The 20,747-nt window shown below is 35.9% G+C and overlaps 1 long non-coding RNA gene across 1 annotated transcript; it reads left to right on the forward strand.

The window, feature by feature from the left end:
• The first annotated feature begins 1,337 nt into the window (after positions 1-1,337).
• On the forward strand, positions 1,338-14,890 carry LOC121397084. The gene is made up of 2 exons (XR_005963432.1): positions 1,338-2,015; positions 13,285-14,890. It is a non-coding gene; the product is annotated as an uncharacterized LOC121397084 (long non-coding RNA).
• Positions 14,891-20,747: the final 5,857 nt, after the last annotated feature.

A 20,747-nucleotide genomic window follows, 5' to 3' on the forward strand; every position in this document is an offset into this window, starting at 1 on the left:
ATATAAATATAATCCCCAAAATAAAGTAAAGCGGCATTACCAGAAAATAAAATGTTATCTGTGCCTACAAGCCCTGGTGTTTTTTTCACTTAATTAGTTCTTTTTATAATCTAAGATAAGTTACATATATTTTTAATGGTTTAGGTTCTTGTAGTGTTCAAAGTGTTCATGCATTGGGAAATAAAGATAAAAGCCACATATGTTCCTTACACTGGTCAGAGTCCAAGATCAACAACAATTCCAGTGTATTTTAATTCTATCCAATCCCAGACCCCTGCGCAATTTCCTGAATACTGATTGGGCACTAAGGAAACAGAGAAACAGCCTTTGCCCCAGAGACAAATGAGGAACAAAATTCACCAGCTTTTAATACTATGGCAACAAGAACATAGAACATTACAATTATGTGTAATTTATTTTAGATTATAAAAGTAACTGGTTAACTGAAAAAAAACCATACCAAGGCTTTTAGGCGCAGATACCATTTTTTTCTGGTAAAGCCTCTTTACTGTATAACTATATTGTATTTGTGTTTCTTTTTTTAAATAGTTCACATGAGGACAGTTACCAGGCAATGGAAACAGGTAGGTTAGGGGTTCCACTGAAAGGAAAGCTTGTGGCTGTGTGTTTGGAATCATTGCTTTGCTAACTGTGTTCTAATGAAGCATTAAACTGTAAAAATTAAATATATTGCAATCACTAGAGGCATGTCAGTGTTGTTTTCCCATGTCAGTATTCGCTCCACTGAGACGGTAAGTAAAATAGCTGAACAGCAATATCTTGTAAACAAGGATTAATGTGCTCTGATGTGAGCATATTTAACTGTGGTGCTTCAGCTGTTGCTTAACTACAGCTCTCAGTAGCGTTTGTCAAAAACCGAATGTTTAAAAATGGTGTCATTTTTTTTTTAAATTGCAGAGTTCCAGTTATGCAGCACCTTGGGGCATAACACGGTAGCATTATCTCGACCATCTTAAGGCACGGTGTTCACATGATAATGAGAAATATTGTTGTTATTCCTTTTAAAATCCAGGCAAGAAGATTTTCTAGAATCTAGAATTGTCAGAGAGTTTAGTATCTGCGCAAGATATTAAAGGGACACAAATGGAGAGAGAGTGTGTGTGTGTGATATAAACCTGCTCTATTTGGAATTATTATTGATTAATAAATCAAAAAAAAAACCATATAATATCTTCCAAATTATTTTCAGACAAGGCTCTCTCATCTAGCACAGGGTTAAAAAGTAACTAAGCAAAACCGAACATGGTAATGACTGGAGGCAGAATAGATAAAAGAGGAGGGTGGGAGACACATAAGGGTTACAGCAGTAGGGAAAGCCCAAGTTAAAGCAAATCCCAGGCAAAGGGGAGGGAGTAGCTCTATGTGAGAGAAACAGAAGCTTTCGCCAAATCACATACAACATGCATCCAGCCCCATCGCTGCAGCTGCCACATTTACAAAGAGTCTTTATCATCAGAGTCAGTGCTTACCATTAGAGTACATGAATCTAGACAGGTTAGTCTTACACCTGAAAGGACATTTGCTCTTCTTTCAGGAAGATGAAGCTGTTTTGACTCCTAATAGCTGACTTTACCCAGTTCTGGAGTAAAGAGTGATATCTTTGGGGACTATTGTGAAGAAGTATATGCATGCAAGGCAAAAAGTGTCTTGCTTATTAATTATCTGGATGGCTGCCGATTAGGCAGATTCTCTAGGGATTTAATTTTTTTTTTTTTCTTGAATATTGGCCCCCGAAAACCCATGTCTGAAACCTGGATCCCACATAACTATTGGATAATACCATGGCAATGCTAGGAATTTGTTGCCGGGAATGCTTAAATTACATTGAACACATGCTGGGTCTTTTGCTGACAAAGTGAAGCTGAGCTAATTCTCTGTTTGCCTGGACAATGAGTTGGACATTCCTGGCTGTGCTCAACCAACAATGGAAATATGAGGAACTCATTGCCATCTGAGTATTTTGGGATGCTATTCATACCTTGATGCTGTGTACGGTAAGAGTTCACCTGCTAGTCAGCTATAGCACCAAAATATAACAGCAATATCACCCTCCATACCACTACACAAAGATTAACGGCCCCTATAACTACAGGGCACCTAGTCGACTGTTTTAAAGCTTACAAGTAAACCTTTACTTTTGTTCACATTCTCCGTGGTATAAAACTTCCACTACCCCTACCAAGCACATCATTTTCTTTTCTACTACTTGCAATGTACAGATGGTTCATGGAATCCAGAACACCAATAACTTAAAGCTATTGTTTATGCATTTGCACTTGAGCAAGCCATCTTCACATGCCTTTGGAAAATGGGCTGGCTCAGTTCTGCTACTCCTTCAATGCAAACTCCAAGAACCTATCTATATCATGCTGTGAAGGGCATCTGAGTATCATACTAGGTATTTTATAGCTTCCTAATATTAGATTCCATTCTTCCTGTCTTACAGTGGAGTTCATCTCCCCATTCGCAAGCTATCTAACTTGTGTTTTCTTCAGCTTTTATTTTTTATCAGACTTTGATTGTGCTTTAAATGGCACCCAGCTCTTCATGTTCCTACCTTGCATTTAACTATATGTATTCTTATTTTACAATATCTACAATATTTGCTTTTCCTCAACCTTACTGTGCATAAAACTTTCCCTTAACTAATGGAAAATAAATGCTCATTGATCCCACCAGTAATGTATCTTTTCTTAATTCTACAAGCTATTTGATTTATGGTAGGACCACTTGAAATTAAATTATATATTTATTAATCCATTTAAGTCAGCCTCTACGTTTTACAAATGGTTTCACTTACAAGACAAAAGGGGGCAGATTTATTAATGTTGGTCAGGCAACTGATTGATGAGAAAATGAGGGAGATCTTGAACCTTGAAATGACAATTCAAAAAACTAGTGTCTTTTTCACAAGCAGGTTTGTGACAAAAATGAAGTTTGCTGCCTAAAACCTAACATGCCCCTTAGACCCAAACAGAAATGTAAGATCACTAAGCAGCATATTTATAGACCACTTCTGTCTGGGGTTTGCCAGAGCAAATCTCATGTTGAATAAAAAAAATCTGCTACAAAGTGCCTTCATCTGTCTCAACCCTAGAGCCATTGGGCAGGCAGTAATTAGAGGGCCCTGATGTGAGGTGCACCTATTGGTACTTCCTAACTTGTGCATCTGAACGACATGTGAGTTAGGGGATAGGATGTAAGTGGGAGGGGGGACTCCTATGCACATCCACCTCCCCTCATGAAAAGAGTATTGGCAAACACAGGCAGCAGTGTATTCATCAGAGGGCACACACCTGCGGCAATTCTTATTTGTGCAGGGCAGGGTACAACCTCTTAGAGGAGAACTAAAGTCTAACTAAAGAAGTATTATAGAAATGTTGTACATTATGTTTTGTTCTTCTGTACCAGCCCAACACAACCAAAGCTCTTTAGCAGTTAAGGTATGTTCATTTGAATATGCCCCAGTAGCTCCCCATCTTCTTTTCTGTTGATTCACTGCTCATGCTCTGTGCTGCTGTCACTTACTGAGCTTAGGGACCAACTCACAATATTCAGTACACACAGAATATACTGTAAATGTCACAATATAAGGCTGATTAGTAATAAATACATATCATTACTACATGGCAACACAGAAACCAGTGCAACTAGCATCAGAATTGAATAATCAGCCTTTTAGCATCAGTTTATATAACAGGACAACCTAATTTTCTACTTGATAATTTGCTACGACCCTAAGCTTAACTTCTCAACAGCTGCTTAGAGCCCACTGAGCATGTGTGTGTCGCAGACACTTTCCAAGATGGTGACCCCCTGTGACAAGTTTGAAGTCCTGGATCAATGCTACAAATGAGCAGGTGAAACCATAGGCTGGTGCAATAAATGCAGTCTATAAAGTATGGCATTTTTAGCCATTTTCATTTTAGGGTATAGTTCTCCTATAAGACTTCTTGTTTGTTAAATGTATATTGTTTACACTTCATCACTTTTTCTCATTTCTGTGTATTGGGAGACATAGGGTTCCATTTACTAAAGTGCGGTAAATCTGACTTTAAGTTTCCGCATGTTATCGCTGAGAATATTTTTCCCCCAGAATATTCGCAGCGACTAAGTTTACTAAACAGCGATGTGCTCAGAAATCATTGCGATCACTTGCGGTAACTACATTAACAAACCAGCTTACGTAAGCGGTAATTTTAGCTAGTTGCGAATCTTCTGGTGATAAATTACATTTTTGCAAATATTTATGCTATAAAATAGTCTTGTTTTATGGCGGTTGTTATGGCAATTTTTACTGTGACATTTATGGCCAGAAATGCATCTACAAAACTGATAAACTTTATTGACTGATGATTATACCATCCAACAACATTACCAGAGTAACACCAATCAAACATGTCTGCATCATATAAACCCTTCTGCCTATAGAATCATATGAACAAGAAATCATACCAGTCAATCTCTTTGCTTCATAGAAATGCACAGTTTAATGTAGCCAATCACAATGAAACCAAAAAAGCGTAGAGGCTGGCGAATCCTTGGACTGTGATGCCCGCTGCCAATAATATGTCTCTGAGCTGAAACTGCTGCTGTTGCAACAGATAGAAGCAGAAGCCAAAACATCCCGTCAGCAATAACTACAGATCTCTCTACTGTCAGCAAAGAATGATGGGTAAAAAAAAAAAAAGTATTATGATTTATTTCCTGCCCCTTGAGAATTTTCTGGCGAAAAAATACTTTTACGCTACTACATAGGTGGCAGTAAAAGTTTGCGAATATTCTTGCGTAAATTTAGTCTTTTGCACATTTCGCTGTTTAGTAAACCAGGCGTTAATTTGTATGTAGTGTTATTTTCAACAAATGGGATAACTGGAGAAAACATATTTTTCCGCAAGAAAATTTGCAAATTCATATTTACCGCAGGTTAGTAAATTGGCGAAAAGATATTTGGCAAAAAATTTGTCTATATTTGGTGCTTTTCACCATGCTTTAGTAAACGGACCCCTTATTCTGCTCTTGAAAGAAAAGAAAGGGTGAATATGGCATAGTCAATGACATAGAAGTATATACTTCTTGTAGTAAACATCCAAGCCTCATTCATTTGAAACAAAGACCAAATGACAATTAATGGAACCATACACTGGTCAACTGGTACACTCTCCACCCAACTGACCCATGTGCCATAAAATGGTATGACCGTCTTTCTGTTGTTCTGATAGCTTGTGCAAAGCTTATGAGTGATCGTAGCAGCAGGAAGTGTAGTAGAGTTGCATCTTCTCTTCACTTTCTCAAATGCTGATGCCCCATGAACTGACCAACAGAGTACATTAGCAGATGAAATTTTCAAGGCTGCCCGATTCCTGAACTGACCGATATTCATAGTACATGGATATTGGTTAGGACTGGTGAGCCACCATACATGTACCAATTGGTTTAGGGTAACAAGTGTCTTTGTCTCCACAAAAAGTTATATGCAGAAAAAAATGTTTTGACACTTTTTACATGTCCTGTGTAGAACAGCAACTAAATGTATATTAGAATGTATTGCTATTTGTAGCCATGCAATTTATTCCCAGTAAGAACAGATCTCTAACATTAATATGGTAGAAGAGACTGTTGACAAACTGTATCTGTGTATGTATATGTTCTAGCATCTTTTCTAGTGCAATTTATTTTTGTTAAAAGGGACACCATTGTTTTACTGCTTGTAGCAGGTGCGGAAACTGTCCAATAGCACGATACTCCCTAAAGCCTCTTATTAAGATATTGTCTTAAGGCACCTTACATTACACATACATTCACATATATACACAATTCAATGCAACAGGCACTTCATGGACTCCTGTCTGGGTATGTCAAGCATAGTTCACGTATAGGCTCAAAAGTCCCTCAAGGAGGTTCTTAGAAGGCCCCATTCGTACGAAAGATTTGGTTTTTTAATTTGAAGGCTAAGATTTGTTTGTTTACGACTGGAAATCCCACGTCTTTTGTATAGTTAGAAACATAATTTACCACAGCTGCTACAGATTCTCTTTGGGAATAGGATCATTAACAAATGCTTAAAATACTTCTGACTATAATTTCCCTCAACACAATAAGTGTTTGGTGGTTCAACTAGCAACAAAAGCTGTTCAACATACAACCTCAATCCACTAATTTCTGTCCCCTGAAATGTTCAGATTCAATGAAATTTTATTAGCACTAGATGTAATTGCTCCCACTAACCAGCCTTTCTGTACTGCTGAACTGCTGAATCAAAACTAACATACTGTATGAATTTTATTGCATTACCCTTTTAAACATGCAGGCAAAATCTGAAATCTGAAAATATTAAATTAAATGACAGGTAATTGTAATAGTGGAACTGTGGTATGTAAGTTGCACCTTCTAGTGTCAATGGGGCGACACCTGTGCCTCCGGCAACAAAAGTTAAAGTGAAACATAATTTTACAATAATTTGTCTCTGGACAGTCCTGGATATTTAGACTTCAAACTGGTTAAGATCATCCCATATCCTTTAATCAGAGTTGGGTTGCAAAATAAAATTTCCGATTACACAACACTTCTTTTTCAACAAATGTTTAGGGTTTGTGTGCCGTTAAGTTAGATTCAGACTTATGGCAGGCAATATCACAGAAAACCCCAGCTTCAATTTCATAATGCATGATCTGGTCATCTAAAACCTCACAAATAGAAAAACTGACCAGTGAAATCTTTCTTTGAAGTTCAGCTATGTCTCCAACTCCTGCTCTGGGTTGGTACAGGTGGCAAATGCATTCTACATGTTGAGGTTACCGTGTACATATAATACTATGTTGTATGGACCCCTGCGAGAGTTACCCTTTCCCATCAGCCTTTCATTTTACTTTCCACCTCTCTGGCTCCACTTTCTCTGACATTAATTGTAGGTTAGTTTCACATAGACTCAATGTTCACGAATTTTTTCAGGTGACTCATATCTACCGGCTGGTGAACCAACCAATTAATGTAACATGATTGGAAAAAAGAAATGTAAGGGTTCATCTACTCTATCTATCTATCTATCTATCTATCTATCTATCTATCTATCTATCTATCTATCATCTATCGATCTATCTATCTATCTATCTATCTATCTATCTATCTATCTATCATCTATCGATCTATCTATCTCTCTATCTATCTATATATCATGCAAAGAAAGGCACTCACAGGACTTTAAAATATGGTGAAAAAGAGAAAGTGTATTGATTATTCCAACGTTTCGGTCTTCCTTGAGACCTCAGTGCATTATATTCATACATATATGTGTATATATATATATATATATATATATGTGTATATATATATATATATATATATATATATATATATATATATATATATATATATATATATATATATATATATATACTGTGTATATATAAAATTTATAATAAGTAAAATGTCTTTAGCTGAACAACTCTTTTCTTCCCTGTGGAAGACCCTTATACTGATATATTTTATCTTCTTCATAAACCTTGGGCTCTGAGCCATAAAATCCAAGGTCACTCCTAGATCACTGAAATATCAGATAGGTTTGTAGTTTAAGTCATAACATTAGGAAGTGGTGATAACTTAATGGAATATGATTTGTAAGTAGGACTAAGTGAACTCACAGCACTGATATTACAAAGTTTGCAGAGAACATAAAAACACACTCAATTCACCAACTTTTTAATTATTTTTTGTAATCTTTCTTCCCTTTTTTTTTCTTTCTTACTTAACAACAAGATGTTTAGGTCAGGGGCCTGATGAAAGCCTCTAACTGCCATGTAGCATTCTCCAATAACTGCATCTATTATCTATGATGTATGTCTAGTGTTACTTTCTAATTGCTTGCCACTATTAATAGTGTATCTTCATGACCAATGGCAGCCCCCTACATCAGTTTATTGTAGATGTATTTGTGTGAAATTAACCTTTCACCCATAAATAAAAAAAATAGATGTTTTTTAAGAAGATTCGTCACTCAAGGGGGAGGACTGAGATCTCTTTACATAACTAATAAGGACATTAACAAAAAACCCAGTTAAGGCACTATATGAATTCATATACTTGTAAGAGAAGAGATAAGCAGACCTGCCAAACGTTAAACAAAATAGGTTAATCGTTCACGTATCCACCCATTTTTCTAGGCCTACTGAAGTTAAAATTGACGAGGGTGGGAATTTAGGAAGAATACCTATATTTTGCTGTCTGACAATTATTTTTTTTACTGTTTCATACTATTCATTAGCAAGAGAAGTGTTTTGAAAATATAAATTGTTACCTTTAAATCATTAAATTGCAGTTGTGAATGTTACACTATGCCTCTCTTATGTATGCTGGTATTTTCTAACTATTCAGTTTCTGGATTTTCCTGTGACAATAGTTCAAGCCCTGGTCAACGTGAATAAAACAATTCACAATCTAATTCTCACACATGATTTCAAACACATCTGACAGCTAAGATTTGTAACAGTAGGGTCTGTTAGCTGTTTCGCGCTTCTGGGCATCTCAAGAGATGGCTTAAATTAATAAAGTTAATTTTAAAAAAAAAAACAACACATACAAAAAAGAAAACTTAACCAAGTCTCTGTTCCATAGATTTTAAACCTCATTTAATTCATTATTACTGCAGGTGTTGGCAACTGAATGACTTAATCCACTGTTTAATTAGAAAATGAAACATAAGCTCTAGGCCTGCCAGTAAAATAAGATACACTGCAGATTTTTTCAATAAACCAAGGTAGCTTGAAGTAGGCTGTATTTGATTTTGTTGGAAATTCATATGTTAGGTTTAAATAAGAACTTAAAGCATATATCTATTGTTTTTGTTATTTCTTAAGATAGACAGGACAAATAAGGAAATTGAAGCTACTCCTTGTTTGGTCCTTATGAAGTAGGTAATTCCATTATCACTATACACCCTCCCCCCTCACTTCCCGCTTGAATGTGACAGTTAGCAGGAGCCCACTACACAGGGGGATTATTTTAGCACTGACAAACTATTGCCAGTAGCTTATGTTTCCCTGTTGGCCCCGTTTAGCCCCAAAATAACAAAAACTATGCTTCAATATATTTTTAATGCTGTGTTAACATAAAACACAAAAGTAACAAAAAGTACTGTGCTTATTTTTCCAAATGCCAAAGAAGTGCAAAGTAATAATATGAAAGCTTTCATGGTCAAATGCTTATTAACTGAACAAGTCTAGTTGTCATTGAAGGTTATATTGTGTTTGTTTTCTTTGGGGAAAAGTGTTATGCAAATAAGTGCTGTGTGTTCATCTTAAATATATTCTACTAAACAATCGTTTACAATTGCTTGTTGGTTTTATTCCTAATACTTCTGACAGGTAAAAATGACCAGGACTGCAAACAATTTGTTCAGCTTCCCCTGAGAGCAGAAAGAAAGAAGTTTTGCAAAACTTAATCAATTATATTTCTCCAGTGAATTGTTATTGCCCTTTAGAAGAGTGGGGAGTTTTCCAGAGGGGCACTGGGAAAAGTGCTGGAGTTTCACACATATACCATTTAACATTTGACTGCCTTGAAGTGTAGACATGTTAATGAAAGAATTGTAGCATAACTTTTTAGTCCCTGGAAGGAAGAGTGAATTCAATATATCTGCAACCTCCATGCATGATTTATTTGAAATGTAAATATTCCATTCAGCCAGCAGGTTGGCCTGTAGGGGTATTCCCCTACAGGAGCCTATATAAGGAAGTGCAGGAGCCTAACAAGAAGGCCTCACAGACTGGAAGGGGCTGCACCCTGCTAGGACTGGGTTAGTTGGGAGGACAGTACTTGGCTCACCTCAGAAGTGAGAGGCAACTATGCTAGTCAGTAAGGGCAGTCTGTAGCCTTGACAAGGAAGTAGTTTTCTGGGGTTGGACTCCAAGCGATAATGTGCCATTAGGGACTTCAGTACTAGGTTAGTTGGAGCCTATGGGAGCTGTAGCGAGACATCCCAGAGAGAAGCTTGTGCACTGTATGTTTAATACAATGCAGGGGGAAAGCTTTATTAGGAAAGGAAGCCCCCTTGATGACTAATAGCACTCTGCTTGTGCATTTCCACATGACAGTGGCACTGGAGGTTTCTGGCGAGGAAAAGCAATTGCGAAGTGTGTGAAGATCCTCAGGAAAAACATTTATTTGAGAAACTGATTTATACTGAATACATCAGGCTGCTAATACTCAAGTTCTCTTCCCTGTGAGAAGCTGCTAAATAAAGTCTACCTTGGTTAATCACATTACTTGGTGACATGTCTACTTCTTACAGAAAAGGCTTTTCTAATCCCCTTTACTGTGATGGGAGTCTACCAGTCATGAGTATCCCACATGCATTCAAATAAAAGTGAAAAATTGTACACACAGTGAATGAACAAAGTTTCTCTTTATAGCAGCATTATCTTCATAGTCATTGAACATTTGATACACCCATTCCAGCTCTAAAAGTCTCCGGTTACTGTACTTCAAGGTCCATCCTTGTATCACCAGCTATCTTGTGGCACATTTGCTAGGGTCACTGTCCCATGAACATCCTCAATAGGGATATATCAGCCATTTCTAGTTAACTTAGATGCCTCAGAAATTAATTTTGACAGATTTAACCTACCACTTGTCAGCCCCACCAAACAGCTTGAATCCAACAGGAGAAGCACCTAATTTATGCAAAGAAGCGTTAAAGGTTGCAAATTGTTTTTGCAGCACTGAATGTTTTATCGAAATAAAAGGGGAGCGCATTGTTTATTTTTATAATAATAAATAAAGATAACCTTTAATTTTTTCCAAACAATGCGTTTTATTTAATCCTTTTGTAAAGAATAAGCAGTAACTACAAAATGCGGTCATCCTATAGCATCAAATTGTAAATACAAAGGATTCTATAATACTTCTCTTATGAAGCCAAACTTTGTTTATGCCAACCATGAAAAAGGCTTCATTGTCTATAACATCCCCAACAATCGTTTGAGGTCATGGGTCAATGATTAATGTTAACGATCTCAGTCAATAAACCCTAATCGTCATATCTGGGCTGATATTGTAAGGTCATAGAAAATTAACGATTAAATGCTAAAATCTAAGAGGCTTGTCAAAAGGGGCCATATTGTAAGGTGATTTAACTAAAAACCTGGGTTTCCTTAAGGGAATATGAATTCAATAAATATGGCTGGAGCTGAACATCCGTTTTGCCTTTTGTTTTATCCTTTAGCTAAACAGGGCTAGTAGGGGAATTGAATATACTCTATGGATGTTCCTTGCAAGGTATACTGTATAATTAGATCCCCTGCATAATGGATTCACAAAACAATAAGGGAATATAATTATTTACAGAAAGATCACAAAGACACAAAGAACTTAACATGGCGTAACTTCACTTTCCCTGTTTGCCCTGTTGCGCTAAAAAATTAACAAAAATCATAGATTTTTTTGTAATGAAAACCCAAGGTATGTTACACACAAGCTCTGCCCCTTCAAACCAAAAACTGACATTAGTATCCTAAATTTGCAACTAACACCTCACCCGTTACAAACTATTAGACACAAACATTTTCCAAAAAAGCAAGGATATAAGATAAAAGCCAACATAAATAATGCCTGATGGAAAGGGAGACAGATGATATTAAAGAATCTCTCAAATCTATAAATCAATTCTATAAAATACATGGGGCTGAGAGAAACTTAAATATAACCAGTGATAGGGTGACACATTGACATGTGTAAATGATGAGACAGCAATGACAGCTGTAAGTGAGAAGACACTGAAGGAAGGAAAGAAAGAAGATTTATAAAGGCATTAAGTGAATGAATGAGAACGGATCTCATGTTGATTTAAGCTGAAATACAAATTCAGACAATAATGTAAGCTAAGAAACAAGGACAGATATAAGCAAGGCAAAGTAATGCACAATGATGTATGTGTAGTTTGCCTGGGTGATCAATAAATCAGATTTATGCCAATCTAGTAAAGGCAATGTAGTGATCACTATGTTCCTTACATATCAGATATATTAATTTAACTGACTATTATATATAAGGGCTCCTCTTGAGCATTTTTTCATTTTTGCCATACAGACTCAAAGTGATGGATCTGTGGAAAGCACTGCAGAAATTAATTTGATTTCCTTCTAAAACCTAAGGGCAGTAGCCGATGGGGAGATTTGTCGCCTGTGATTATTTATGCACGACTACAAGCTACAAATCTCTCAAAAATGCATCTCTATGGGAAATAACTGAAAACGCTGGCAGTAAAACCAACATATATTGCCTCTGGAAGAAACTTCAGGCGACTTTGCGATATGTTGGTTTTACCGTCAGAGATTTCAATTATATTTATTGGAAATGCATGTTTTGGAGACTTGTCACCCACAGTCACGCATAAATAATCGCGGGAGACAAATCTCCCAGTTGGCCACTGCCCTAAAGGGTTAAGGACATATTCAAGGTGTGTTGTATAGAGAATGGCTGCAAAATAAAAAATTATAACCCAGTGGCTCCAACAAGTCGGTGCATGACTCCATAACAACAAAATGAAGAGTTTGGGGTGGGGAAGATAATCCACTGATTTTAGGTGCCGATTTATCTTCATGCAAACCTATATCCATAACAATAAAGACTTGCTGGGAGGCTGGGCCAATATTGACATAAAAGGAGCAACTAGGAGAGAATTTGTAGTCAGTCTTCAGGGACAGAGGAAAGAACTCCTGCATGTTGGTTCATCGGATGGGTCATCATTTATTTGGAGTTTTCTTTGGACTGTGAATGGACTTGTGTGGAACTTCAGAATTGCATTTTAGTTTTGCTTAGAAGTATTTGTTGCTGCTGTTTTGCCCTTGGACTTTACAAAATAAATTGGAAACTCACTTGGCTACTCTCCAGTGTTTTAACATGCTTCTGCTGTGAAATTTTTATGACAATCTACACATCTAAAATCATATCATGTCCATGGATTGAAGATTTACTCAAATGTGTCCTGGGCACCATAAAAGAAAACTTAAGTCAATTAAAGCACCTATAGCCCTGCTCAACTAAAGACAAATCTCACCTATTCAATTGCTTTTAAACATGTAATAAGTTATTGGACTTTTTGGGAAAAGTCATCATTGACATTAACTTCACTTTAATAATAGCAACGACTGTAGTTTTGTAGTACATTTTTTAAAAGGGCTGTAAGTAATTTTTTTTACTAGATCTTGCCATTGGTTTTATATTTAACAATACTTGGTCATTGCTAATTATTATTGTATTTCATTGCAGGTAAGACAGGACAGTGGTGCTTTGGAAGTCCTGACCAAAATGGTCATCACTGGTGGTGCTGAAGATGACAAAGAAAGTCAAGAAAAGGAAAGCAAAGAAGAAAGTATTCTAGCAATGCTTGGGATCATTGGGACAATACTGAATTTGATTGTAATCATTTTTGTCTACATTTATACAACATTATAAGCAGGAATCAGGGGGGTCCCTCACGAGATGTGGTTATTGTAACCCAACCTGCCATTTAACATGAAACTTTAAATAACTGCAGTGAAGTAAGCACATATGGTGGCAGAATTGCAATGAACTCAGCCTGAGATTTATTCAGGTACACTGGATAATGTCTTGGAATAGTATGGTTTCAACATGTGATTATTGGGAGATGTCATGGACAGCATTATTTATAAAAAGAGACATTTGATGAAAATTCTATGTTTTTTGTTTTACTTTTCCTTTAACTAAAACAAGCCTTTAAAAAAGACTTTACATTTGCATTTTAGCATTATGGACTGAAATTAGGAGTGTTTTTTTCCTTTTTTCTTATAGGTATATATTTTTATTCTATTAATTTTTAATCTGCATTTGAAAGATCTGTAATACTGTATATTTAGCATGAGCATAAAAATCAGTTCAATTTTTAAATAGGAGATCTTTCCGAAATCTTTAATGATTGATGGTACAATGCCTAGAATGTTTATACAGTATAAAAAAAATCATTTTTTACATATTATTATGTATCTTTTGCACTCCCAGGGAATGTCTGGGATACTTTCTATATTTAGTTGCAGGACAACATCAATGGTTCCATCAGTACTACATGCTAACAAACAGAGACAGGACAGGACCCAGCAGTGCTAATAAATGACAAATCCAATTCTTTGGGAGATATCACATGACATGTATCGAGTTATAGTTCTTTTTCAAGTGGCACTTGAAAAAAGCGATATGCTTCGACACGTCTTTCAGTCCTGATTCTGTATATTAGCATTTGGAGTGATACCTGCAATGGGTTTTTATGAGGTTTCAGGACCCAATATTTGAATGTTTCAAGGAATTCCACCTATTTCTGCTGTTGGTTATCAGTATGCTTCCAAAATCTGGACAACATTTATTAAATGTGGCAAAAAATGTCATCTAAACAATTTAACTTGAAGCTAAAGTATGGTAAAATATAAGATACCAGTGCAGTCTCAACAGAGAGTAAATTGGAATTAATGCTGTTTAATGAAGCACTGCGAATATATGGTAGCAATGTTACGTATGTTTAAATATCCTCATTTTTATAGTGCTATATGAATACACAATGCTGGAATTTTCGCCATACAGTAATAGCAACAAGAGGAACAAATATTGCAAAAATATAAATGGACACAGTTGCAGAGATAAAGTGACATAGGAAAAGAGATTTCCCCCTATCTTGTACTAAGTACAGAAACAAAGAGCCATTGTCAAAAAAAAAAACCCCATTAAATTATCATCAGTTTCACTAGCCATATTGTAGTAATTACCATTGAAAATCATTACAATTAAAGCAGGATTTCACTTGAAAACGAACTTAAAACGATGTTGTTGAGAATGCTGTTCTAATACAATTTACAGCTGATGTTTTTTCTTATTGTTTGTGGATTTTGTTCTTTAGCTTTATATTTTGGAAATTCAATAGCCATCTATTGGCTAATCTAAGGGCTAGGTCCCCACTTACCCTTACAACCAGGTAGTGATTTGGACTTCAATATGAAAAAAGAAATGAAAAGTAACAATAACAACAAATATGTAGCCTTGTTTTGGTTCCCAGGATCAGAGACCCTGACAACTAAATATTATTTTTAAATTTCAAGCTGGAAACAGACAGAATAGATATATAGGTTATTGAAAAAAAAACCCACAAAAATATAAAATGGTGACCAACTGATATATGATAATATATAATAATATATATATCATATTAAAACTTAATCTAAAGGTGAATGTTTCCTTCAAATAATGGTAACGTGGGAACTGCAATGAATGAATGTAACAGAGAAAGTTATATTTAAAAAAACCACATGTATTGCTCTATATTGTGTTATATTTTATCTCATACAAAAATAGGGACAACTCACAATTTAGCATTTGTTCTCTTTCACTATAGGGTTGCTTTTGCAAATATAAAATAATTCAAGGTTTATAACATATTGACACTTTTTCAGAGGAATGAAACTATCATGTTTGAGTGTTGCATTACTATCTCAAATCCTGGTGACACATTACCACAAAAAGCAACTGCTTAATGCATGCCAAACAAACCTAGGGGTTATGTAATAAAAGGCACTACGTTTGCCCAGGAGCAGTAACCCATACCAACTAATCAACTGGAAACATTTGCTGGTCACCTGTTTAAAAGTAATCATCTTATTGTTTGCTATTGGTTACTGCTCCTGGCAAATTTAGTGCCTTTTATTATATATGAAGGTTAATGTAATAAAAAGCTCTAGGTTTGCCCAGCTTAGAGGAATTTTTACATAACCCCAAAGTCCTTTATTATATAGCATGTTGATCACCATGTCACTATTGTACCAGGAACTGTTACACATGATAGAGCTGTGCCAGAAGAGGACTTTGAAATGCGAGTCAAAGGGCAGAGACTGACAGAGAAGAGGGGAGGGAAGGGAGAGAGACACAGGGCAGCAAACAGTAACTAGAAGTAGGCAGAAGACATTTTTACAGGTACCTACCAAGCGCCCTTCCTGTTGTTGTGCTTCTTCTGCCTACACCTAGTTCCGGCCCTGCATGGGGGTGCCTTTACAATAAATATATTTCTTTAAGGTTGTAGCTGGGTCCAACATTTAATCTAGAATAGGTGCCATCGGGTAAAAGAATTCCTATTAAAATCTGGTCAAAGCTGCCACATGCTGTGTCAGATTTAAAATCATTTCTGTTCATAAATACTTTCATTCATTGGAGAACTAAACCATTCAGTATACTATATTCTGTTGCAACAAAGCTTAACAAAATAAGAATCTGGGAAGTGTACAGCATGTACAAAATAACACATAAAAAATATATCTGCAGCTATTGTCCCAATACAGTGTCGGACTGGCCCACCGGGATACCAGGAAAAGTCCCGGTGGGCACAGGTGTCAGTGGCCCCTCAGGCTGCTAAACATTTGGCCTATTTCATGGCCATTCCCTATTTCTATGAGAACAAAGCAAACCCTGCAGCAAAGGCTGACCAGCTTTGTATCTTCATAAAAAGTCAGCTAGAGGTCACTGAGTGGAATTGAAAATTCTGTGCTCTGGGCTCCAATAAAAATACTTCAAGAAACACTGCAAGAAGTACCTAGTATAAAGAGTTTCCAAAGTCTTGTGTGATTTTCCTCATTTGATGTTTTTTTTTCCCCTGACAAAAAAATAAAAAGCTCGCCTGGTTTTAGGTGCTAAAACCATGTAAGAGTTTAGGGACTTTTCCATGTTTTTACACGCTTGAGCGTTTTTAAATGGGGCCTCAAGTTTGCATTTTCCAAAGAAAAGTTATGCAAAGTTGATTTTTTTTATCTCCAAATAGTTTTTTTTTTACCTCTGCCAGAATGTCTCAAGCATTACAGAAGTGATATCTAGAACTGCTAAAACATTAACCCAGGGTCAGACTTCCCAATGTATCTCCCCAATACATCTCCGAGGACGCAAAAAATGCGTCCTCTCTCTTTAGTGAAAATAATTGATGAAATATGTTAGTTTTAATACTGTCAATGAAGGAACCTAATCAGTATAGTACACCTTGAATATGCATTCAATGAGAGCAGGCATGATGAGGAAGTTGGTTTCTTGTCACACTGAAAAAATATGACACTTACACTGTAAATATTTTTGTATTTTTATTCATTATTAAAGTGGTATTTCACAACAAAGTTTGCTATTTTTGTTCAATTGTTTGAAGTGAATTTGCTGCACATTCTGATCAAACACACTTGCTGATTTAAAGGGTTTTTGAAGGAGCACCACAAAGGGGCCTATTCACTAACATTCTGATTTCCTTTTTTTTCACAAATCAATACAAAATTTCTCCAAGTAAAAGCAGTCGAGGTTGTTGCTATGGGTGACTTCAATTATACAGACATTGACTGGGTTAATGGGGTTGCCAAGACAGAAAAAGCTAGTAGGTTTGTAAATATGCTGAATGACAACTTTTTATTCCAGCTCGTTCAAGAACCTACTAGGAATAACTCTCTTTTGGACCTTGTAATAACTAATAATACTGAACTCATCTCTAACATTTGTGTGGGTGAGCATTTAGGGAATAGTGATCATAACATGGTCTCCTTTGAGATTCTGTTGCAGAAGCAATTCTATAAGGGAGTAACTAAAACACTAAATTTCAGACATGCAAACTTTGACAGTATAAGGGCATCTCTGCAAACATTAAGTGGAAAATGCTTTTTACAGGGTTAAACACGGAACAAAAATGGGAAGTCTTTAAAATACTGCTTAATAAATATACATGGCAGTATATTCCCCTTGTAAGCAAGGAACAATGTTGCAAAGCAAAACCTTTTTGGTTCAATAGAAGCGTTGGTGTTGAGGTGGGTAAGAAAAGACGTGCTTTTAAGGCTTTCAAGTTAGCTGGTACAGCCGAAACATTTATAAGGTACAAGGAGGCCAATAAATCATGCAAAGAAGCTATAAGGCAAGCTAAAATTGATATAGAAAAGGATATTGCAGCAAGCAGTAAAAAGAATCCAAAATTATTTTTTGAATATGTTAATAGTAAAAAAATGAAGCAGGAAGGGGTGGGACCTTTAGTATCAGAGTGGGACCTTTAGCTGGTTGATGAAAACAAAATAAAAGCACAGATTCTGAATTCATATTTTTCGTCTGTCTACACAAATGAGGAACCAGTTAATGAAGGTTTCCTTTTTAATAGTCCCAATTCTAGTAATACAACTAAGGATGCATGGTTCACATATGAGGAAATTCAAAAGAGACTAGAACATGTTAAGATAAACAAAGGTCCGAGACCAGATGGTATTCATCCCAGGGTACTTAGCAAGCATAGCTCTGTGATTGCCAAACCTCTTTACTTAATTTTTCAGGATACATTGAGGTCTGACATAGTGCCGAGAGACTGGCGAATTGCTAATGAAATTTTCATAGCTTTGCGGGGTGCTCTTGCGCCCCTTAGTGCTTTTGCACTTGCAGCCTTCTGGGGTTGTAAATGACCACCATGGTCCTTAGCGTGTAGTGAAAATAATAGACAGATGTATTTTCTCCATCAGCCAGATGGTTTTCTCCTTCTGTGCTTCTTGTTGAATTAGAACAACTCTTGATAGTGTGGAGATAAATATTCTGTTTTAGAGAGAACACTACTATTCGTCATACTGCCATGTAATCTTCCTAAAAAGTTTTTCGTCTAAGGCCAGAAATAAGAACCTAAACTTAAGCAATGAACCAGTCTGAGGGACCATTTCCTCAGGTAGCCATCACATAATATTACAAAAAAAAAAAAACAAGTATAATAACTCTTTTATGAGAAATATTACATTGCAAAATAAAATGTTTTAAACATTTAAATTTGTAATCCATGTTTAAATCTTTGATCCCATTCCTTTAGCAGAGAGGAGCAAATGAAAGAAAAATTCAATATTTTGGTAAAAAATATCATTTGGTTGACTGTTATTTGTTTACTGGTTAAACATTCCAAAATGTTTGGTTTGCTGTTCATTCGTATCATTATTAAGTGCCATAAAGCAGATTTGACTCCTGCCAACCTTATGGATAGAATTTTCCAGGTCTCTGTTAGGGTCTAGAGACTTCTTAGTGGAATACTCATGATTGTTGAGAATGTGTCCATCTTGTTGCTTGTTTCTTTTTTCCCTTCAACTATTTTGTTTATAACTGTCTTTCCCAATGAACTGGGTGTTCTCATTATGGGCAAAATACAATTGGATGGTTAATGAAAAGCGCCATTGAATTGAATTCAACTGATAACTGAGCTTGCAGATTTCTTTAGTTAATTAGATACTACTTTCCCTAAATTCTATATTGCATATATTAATAACAGGGTTACAGCTATCCTAGCTTACATATGAGCATCTAAATAAAGCTTTAATTTAGCGCGGACATCAAAAGTTACAATGGTGTGGTGGATGGCAAATTCAAAATAAATCTTATCTCAAAATCTCTAAACTCCACTACAATAGCAACTCCAATTTTCCAAATGCTCACAATTTTTTTTTTCTTGAAACGGAGTCATGATAGATAGGATATTATTTCAGCTGGGTATGATGTAGCACTTCCAGTCCATTGTTTTTGTACTTTGCTTATCTCTTTGAAGTTGTAATTACCTTTTTTCTGGGATTTTGTGATGATAAATGGCACAGCTTGTAAAGCTTTAAAATGGTACAACTTGGCAGTTGGAAATACAACATACAACTTTTTTAAAGTATAATTTTGTATTTTAGTGCATACACACTGAATGATATTAAAAAAATGTATGTGCACTTACATACGTCAGTCAACCTAGGATACTGTGGGGTGCCCTGATTAACTGAAAATGTTGAACATCCTGACTTGACATGTCTGTCTGTACAGGTATGGGACCTGTTATCCAGAATGCTCGGGACCTGGGGTTTTCCAGATAAGGGATCTGTAATTTGGATCTCTATTCCTTAAGTCTACTAAAACATCAATTAAATATTAATTTAACCAAATAGGATTGTTTTGCTTCCAATAAGTATTAAATATATCTTAGTTGGGAAGAAGTACAAGGTATTGTTTTATTACTACATGTAAAAAGGAATTTTTTTAAAAAAAAATTGGAATTATTTGATTATAATGGAGTCTGTGGGAGATCGCTTTTCTGTATTTCTGAGCTTTCTGGATAACGGGTTTCCGGATAATGGATCCTATACCTGTATCACAATTATTAACATAAAGTTGTTTCATTGTGACTACAAAATTCTATGCATAAACTTGCAGGTATGGATTTATTTATTCATGGCTATATGAATACATTGATATCAAATGAAAACAAACACCTAGGGGCACATTTACTTAGCTCGAGTGAAGGATTAGAATAAAAAATACTTTGAATTTCGTAGTATTTTTTTGGCTACTTCGACCATCAAATTGGCTACTTTGACCTTGGACTACGACTTCGACTACGAATCGAACGTTTTGAACTAAAAATTGTTCGACTCTTCGACCATTTGATAGTCGAAGTACCATCTCTTTAAAAAAAACTTCGACCACCTACTTTGCTACCTAAAACCTACCGAGCATAAATGTTAGCCTATGGGGAAGGTCCCCATAGGCTTTCTAGCCAATTTGGGATCGAAGGAAAATTGTTCGATCGATGGATTAAAATCCTTCGAATCGTTCGATTCGAAGGATTTAATTGTTCAATCAAACGATTATTCCTTCGATCGTTCGTTCAAACGAATTGCGCTAAATCCTTCGACTTCGATATTCGAAGTCGAAGGATTTAACTT

This window comes from Xenopus laevis, chromosome 8L (genome assembly GCF_017654675.1).
Source record: "Xenopus laevis strain J_2021 chromosome 8L, Xenopus_laevis_v10.1, whole genome shotgun sequence".
NCBI classification, from domain to species: Eukaryota; Metazoa; Chordata; class Amphibia; order Anura; family Pipidae; genus Xenopus; species Xenopus laevis.